Source organism: Garra rufa, unplaced genomic scaffold (assembly GCF_049309525.1).
Source record: "Garra rufa unplaced genomic scaffold, GarRuf1.0 hap1_unplaced_003, whole genome shotgun sequence".
In the NCBI taxonomy this organism is placed as follows: Eukaryota; Metazoa; Chordata; class Actinopteri; order Cypriniformes; family Cyprinidae; genus Garra; species Garra rufa.
Window position 1 is genome coordinate 6,809,536 of NW_027394278.1, and position 6,671 is coordinate 6,816,206.

The 6,671-nt window shown below is 34.0% G+C and overlaps 1 long non-coding RNA gene across 1 annotated transcript; it reads right to left on the bottom strand.

The window, feature by feature from the left end:
* Positions 1-2,027: 2,027 nt before the first annotated feature.
* On the bottom strand, positions 2,028-6,338 carry LOC141309774 (uncharacterized). Its single transcript, XR_012347334.1, has 5 exons — positions 5,700-6,338; positions 5,292-5,389; positions 4,036-4,151; positions 2,554-2,654; positions 2,028-2,353 (listed from the first exon to the last, which is right to left on the bottom strand). It is a non-coding gene; the product is annotated as an uncharacterized lncRNA (long non-coding RNA).
* Positions 6,339-6,671: the final 333 nt, after the last annotated feature.

The following is a 6,671-nucleotide window of genomic DNA, read 5'->3' on the forward strand; positions in this document are numbered from 1 at the left end:
TCAAACATTAAAAGTTTGTCATGTGCATGAATAAAATGCTGTTTGCAATGCAGTACTGCACATCTGAAGGTGTTAGAAGAGTTTTGCATGAATTATTATGTTAGAGTTTCAAAGCTCTGAAAACAGCGTTTCTGCTCCAGACAAACCTGGTTTGATGCAATGTTACTGAAACTCTGTCAAACATTAAAAGTTTGTCATGTGCATGAATAAAATGCTGTTTGCAATGCAGTAATGCACATCTGAAGGTGTTAGAAGAGTTTTGCATGAATTATTATGTTAGAGTCTCAAAGCTCTGAAAACAGCGTTTCTGCTCAGGACAAAACTGGTTTGATGCAATGTTACTGAAACTCTGTCAAACAATAAAATTTTGTCATGTGCATGAATAAAATGCTGTTTGCAATGCAGTAATGCACATCTGAAGGTGTTAGAAGAGTTTTGCATGAATTATTATGTTAGAGTCTCAAAGCTCTGAAAACAGCGTTTCTGCTCCGGACAGACCTGCCCAGCGAGCAAAAAGTGGTCTAGAAGACGTCTATAAGACGTAATTTATAGACATCCAGAAGACGTCCTCACAGGAGCCAGAATGAAAGTTTTTTATACGTCTTTTCTGGACATTGTATAGACGTACATTAAAGACGTACTACAGACGTAATTTATAGACATCCAGAAGACGTCCTCACACGAGCCAGAATGAAAGTTTTTTATACGTCTTTTCCGGACGTTGTATAGACGTAAATTAAAGACGTGCTACAGACGTAATTTATAGACATCCAGAAGACGTCCTCACAGGAGCCAGAATGAAAGTTTTTTATACGTCTTTTCCGGACGTTGTATAGATGTAAATTAAAGACGTACTACAGACGTAATTTATAGACATCCCGAAGACGTCCTCACAGGAGTCAGAATGAAAGTTTTTTATACGTCTTTTCCGGACGTTGTATAGACGTAAATTAAAGACGTACTACAGACGTAATTTATAGACATCCAGAAGACGTCCTCACAGGAGCCAGAATGAAAGTTTTTTATACGTCTTTTCCGGACGTTGTATAGACGTAAATTAAAGACGTACTACAGACGTAATTTATAGACATCCAGAAGACGTCCTCACAGGAGCCAGAATGAAAGTTTTTTATACGTCTTTTCCAGACGTTGTATAGACGTACATTAAAGACGTACTACAGACGTAATTTATAGACATCCAGAAGACGTCCTCACAGGAGTCAGAATGAAAGTTTTTTATACGTCTTTTCCGGACGTTGTATAGACGTAAATTAAAGACGTACTACAGACGTAATTTATAGACATCCAGAAGACGTCCTCACAGGAGTCAGAATGAAAGTTTTTTATACGTCTTTTCCGGACGTTGTATAGATGTAAATTAAAGACGTACTACAGACGTAATTTACAGACATCCAGAAGACGTCCTCACAGGAGCCAGAATGTAAGTTTTTTTATACGTCTTTTCCGGACGTTGTATAGACGTAAATTAAAGACGTGCTACAGACGTAATTTATAGACATCCAGAAGACGTCCTCACAGGAGCCAGAATGAAAGTTTTTTATACGTCTTTTCCAGACATTGTATAGACGTACATTAAAGACGTACTACAGACGTAATTTATAGACATCCAGAAGACGTCCTCACAGGAGCCAGAATGAAAGTTTTTTATACGTCTTTTCTGGACATGGTATAGGCGTAAATTAAAGACGTGCTACAGATGTAACCCAGCAAGCAATTTTGCGTTTAAAAGACGTCTATAAGCCGTTCAAACAGCCCTGACGTCTAGGCTAAAACAAGGCAAACCGTGGGCTGTCAGTGAAAATTTAATAGACGTCTAAACAAAGCCCAAAAATAGATTAGTCATCAAATAGACAGCTAATAAATGCCTACATACATACATCTAATAGACAACAAAATGGCAATCCATCCAAACAAATTAAATATAGTTTTTATTAATAAAAATATATATTTAAACAATTTTAAGACAATACAAAATGATATTTTTTAATGCAGAATAAAATATTATACATACAATACACTTAAATATAAATATTATGACAAAAAATATGGATTTTTTTACAATAAAATTAAACTATAAAAGTGATTGTTTTTAGTAACTCATAAAAATTTAAAAGAAATAAATCTATTGCAAAACAAGAGCATGTTGCCACACTTAACATTAACACATTACAGATAAATGACAACATAAAAAAAGAACCTTACTTATTTAACAAAATAACCATCTATGAACTTTGATGTTGAATAATTGTAATTGTTAAATAAATGTTTAAAATGCATTCCTACTGCATTCCTCAAGTCTCTGTTGCTCCCAGGAAGTTGGTCATCACAGCATCTGCCAAATAAGAAAAAAAATTGCATAAGGAAAGCTTTTTTGACACTGTTTTATTTTAATTACACTAATTGTAACAGGGAGTCTTTCTCTTTTGCTTGGATACTAAAAACAAAAAACGAGATATATATTTTGTATCACCATTCTGTGTGTAAAAATAGAAAGAAGCTCTCTGTTAAATGTTGTGTGTTGTATATACATACCTGTAATGACCGAGAACAGTGCAGTCTTTTAGAATGCCTCCTTCTGCAGCGGACCATCCCCCTTCATGTTGAATTTGGGCATGAGGGAATTTTTTAAAACCCTAAAATATAATACAGATTGAGGTGGTTAAGAATGATAGATTTCTGAGTGACGTACAGTATAGGCGTGATAGATCACACACGGCCTGGGTGAACATTCTCAGGACAGTAGAATGTTCCGGTGGATCAGAGGTAAATAATAATATAAATACAGTTCAGTTTTTTGCTCAGACAGATAGTTTTATGTCTTAAAGGGATAGTTCACCCAAAAATGAAAATGTGATGTTTATCAGCTTAACCCCAGGGCATCCAAGATGTAGGTGACTTTGTTTGCAGCCTGTCATATAATGGCAGTGGATGGGCACCAAACCTTTAAAAGTAATTTAAAAAAAAATGCACAGACAAATCCAAATTACACCCTGCGGCTCTTGATGATAGATTGATGTCCTAAGAGATGAAACGATTATTTTATTATGAGAAACTGAACCGTATTTATATCATTTTTTACCTTTGATACACAGCCACATCCAACTGTCCTGAGCACAAGCTCATCATCCGGCTCGTTACATGTGTACGTGCTCTGGCGTAGTATATGCAAAACGCCGGAAACGATCTGTCGCATGTGTACGACATGAGAGATTGTGGGTATAGCGGCTATTGAAAATAGTAATTACTTGTGCTTATCCTGATTGTTCAAACAAATTTAAAGCTAAAAATTACCTTTGCTTGTGCAAACTCTCCGGGACTGTTGACTGTTCACCGATTTCCCCTAACAGCGTTTGCAAATACTATGCCAGAGCACGTACACATGTAACGAACCGGATGATGAGCTTGCGCTCAGGACAGATAGACATTGCTGTGTATCAAAGGTAAAAAAAAAATATATAAATACTGTTCAGTTTCTCACAAAAAAACGATCATTTCATGTCTTAGGACATCAGTGTATGGTCACAAGCCACAGGGTGTAATTTTGGATTTGTCTTTGCATGTTTTTTTTTTGTTTGTTTGTTTGTTTTACTTTTAAAGGTTTGGTGCCCATCCACTGTAATTATATGGTTGACAGATTGCAATGGTTTGAGTAAAAAAAACCTTTGAGTTCTACTGAAGAAACAAAGTCACCTAAATCTTGGATGCCCTGTGGGTAAGCAGATAAACATCAAACTTTCATTTTTGGTCAACTATCCCTTTAAGATCTCAATGTATCGTCATGAGCTGTAGGGTTTAATTTGGTTTTGTTTGTGTATGTTTTTTTTACTCTTAAAGATTTGGTAACCACTGCATCTCTTCAAATTTATATACCTACTTTTTCAAAATAATGTAAAAGTTAAAGTTAATACATTTTCAACCTGTATTTGACCTAGCATTTACTGAAAGCTTCGAATATTAAACCGGAAATAAATTGGAAACAATTAGAAGCAGCAGCAACTATACATTTGTGCTTACAGTGCAGACAGTCACTCGTGCATTCTAGACATCCTCTGTACTCCTCCGTCCCTTGTCCCAAGTTTGAGAGATCCTCATCAGCTTCTTGCCAATCAGTGCAGCCTTCTTAAGAACCTCTGCAAAACAAATTTGTTTAAATATACTGAATATGCAAGATCACATTACAAATAGCACTTTTGTGCTTGACTGAATTAGGGTAATGCTTAAAATGAAAATGAAAATAATTTTGTCAGAAAGATGACATAAAATAAGGAAACTGCCCTCACCTACAGAAAGGAAAACAACAGAGTAAAAAACAAGCTCTACAGATTCTATTCCAATAGATAGATTTTCTAGAATGTGTGTAGTAAATGTTAAAAAAATGTACTTACATGTTAAAACAACATATTAAAGAAAAACAACTATTACTCAGGATAATAATAAAAATAATAATTATAATTATTTTAAATTGTCATAGATTGGCAATGAACATTGGAGTGTCACTGGAGGGACATTAGGGAAATTAATAGAGAAATACTCTTTATTCATTCAAACAAATCTATTTTAATTTTTATTGATAAAGTCAATTTATGAAGCATGAATATGCAATGTGTTTTAAATGACCACTCCAATTATTGATATGAGTTAACCATTCATAAAATAATAATAACAATAATAATAATAATGTTTTTGTTTTGTTTTTTCTCAAGACTTTGTCACTATTAGGCAGATTCTTGCATTTAGATTCTGTCCATGGATGGAATGGACCAACAAAATAATGTTTAAAGTATTTTTAATATTATGATCATGATCCCTCCATTTTATTATTATTAATATTATTAATGCTGGTGCATTTAAAATAGTAAACATCAATTCATAAGTTTCCAGTGTGGATCTACTTAAGCTTCACAGTTTTAATAACATAAGTTAGAGCTGATAAAAAAACAAAGGGTAATTACCCTGATAGGTTAGAGCTGTTAGTTAAACTAAAATACTAAAACTAAATAAACTGAGATTGAACTAATATATAATAATACTAATACTACTACTACTAATAATAATAATAATAATAAAATAACATGCAATTGTAGGTTCTGGCAAATTCATTTTTAGAGTCAATTTAGGATTTAAGTCATCACACTTAATTCAGAATCCTAACTGCACACTGTAGTAAGTATATTTAAATAGTACATTTTAAAAGTAAATTAAAAAGTAAATTGTATTTAATTATGTCAAATCCAAACTCTTAACATTGCAAAATGTTAATAAATCCATACCAGAAGTTATAGTGGAGTGTAGCAGACACAGAAGAGCCCTCCACCATATTGTAGTAATCAGCTGAATCCTCAGTCAGTCTGGGGTGGGCTGATAAGTCCTTAAAAATAAAGATTTTATTTTTTTAATTATTTTAAACTCTTAGACAAAATGTTTTTAAATTGTACCCACATTTGCCACTATAAATCATTCAGATTAACAGTCAGCTTTGAGACTGTTAGTTATTATATAATTAAAAATGTAAGAAATGCCTAACTCATGGCAATCCAAAAAGAAAAGTGTAAATCCCCACAAAAGACACTGGATTCGCAACAATAGTCTCTTTTTATAAATGTATCATAACAAGGTAAACACAATTGTAGCTTGAAAGTTAGTGGACCCAAATCAAACCAAACATCTAATAATTTTACCTGCAGCTGCATTTATCCAGTTATGACCCATCTGAGGCTCATGAAGGACTTTCTCATATAATTTTTTCTAGTGAAATAAATAAAGGACTGATGATGGTAGCATGTCCTCCATCTTTATGTTACCTCAGATGAAGAAAGACAAAAGAATAAGAAAGTTACTCATATTGATAATCAGTGGGGCAAATGTCTTACAAATGTATTTTTGATTATGAGAAGAACCATTTAACCTTTTTACTACATATTTTAATCCCATGTAAGATCTTGAATCAAAGATTAAAAATTATCTTATTGGTAGCAGTTTGTGTTTTTATAGTTAGATTCCTGTTTCCGAGCTTTAATAGCACTTTCATCACTTGCCGTATAACAATATCAGGGGCTACAAATTCGTGCTAATATGCTAATCGCGATTAGCATCTAACATCTTTGATGAAGCAGTACACACAGATGCAGTCAGTGCCTCTGTTACCTCATCATGCGTAACTTACACAGACAGAACATAAAGCTAGAAAGACTGAAATATGTTCCCTTACCTGATACCAGCAATCACCTCACAGATCCAGTCCGGTCTTCCTCTGTGTTCACATTCCAGGTTATGTTCTCAGCATGTCACAACGCGAGTTAATTCAAAATAAAAAAAATGTAACAGTCACTTATTCAAATAACCAGGGACAGACGCGTCATCTTGCTGAGCAGAAGCACACACATCACCAACTCAGGCTAACGTATTTTCAAATATGACCAGTAAAGGCGCGCACAGTTGTCATTGGCCAGTTACTTGTCAGATGGCAGTCAGCTTAGCCAATCATGATCCCTCCAGCAAGGTTATACCATCGCGGTAATGGCAAAGATAACGACTTTTTTAAAGAAATGTGTGTGTTTAGTGTTATTTGCAGGCTGTATTTTTTTATTAGTTGTTCAAAAAGTGTTTTTAATGTATGAAATAAACATGCAGCTGTAGCCATGCACAAAAAT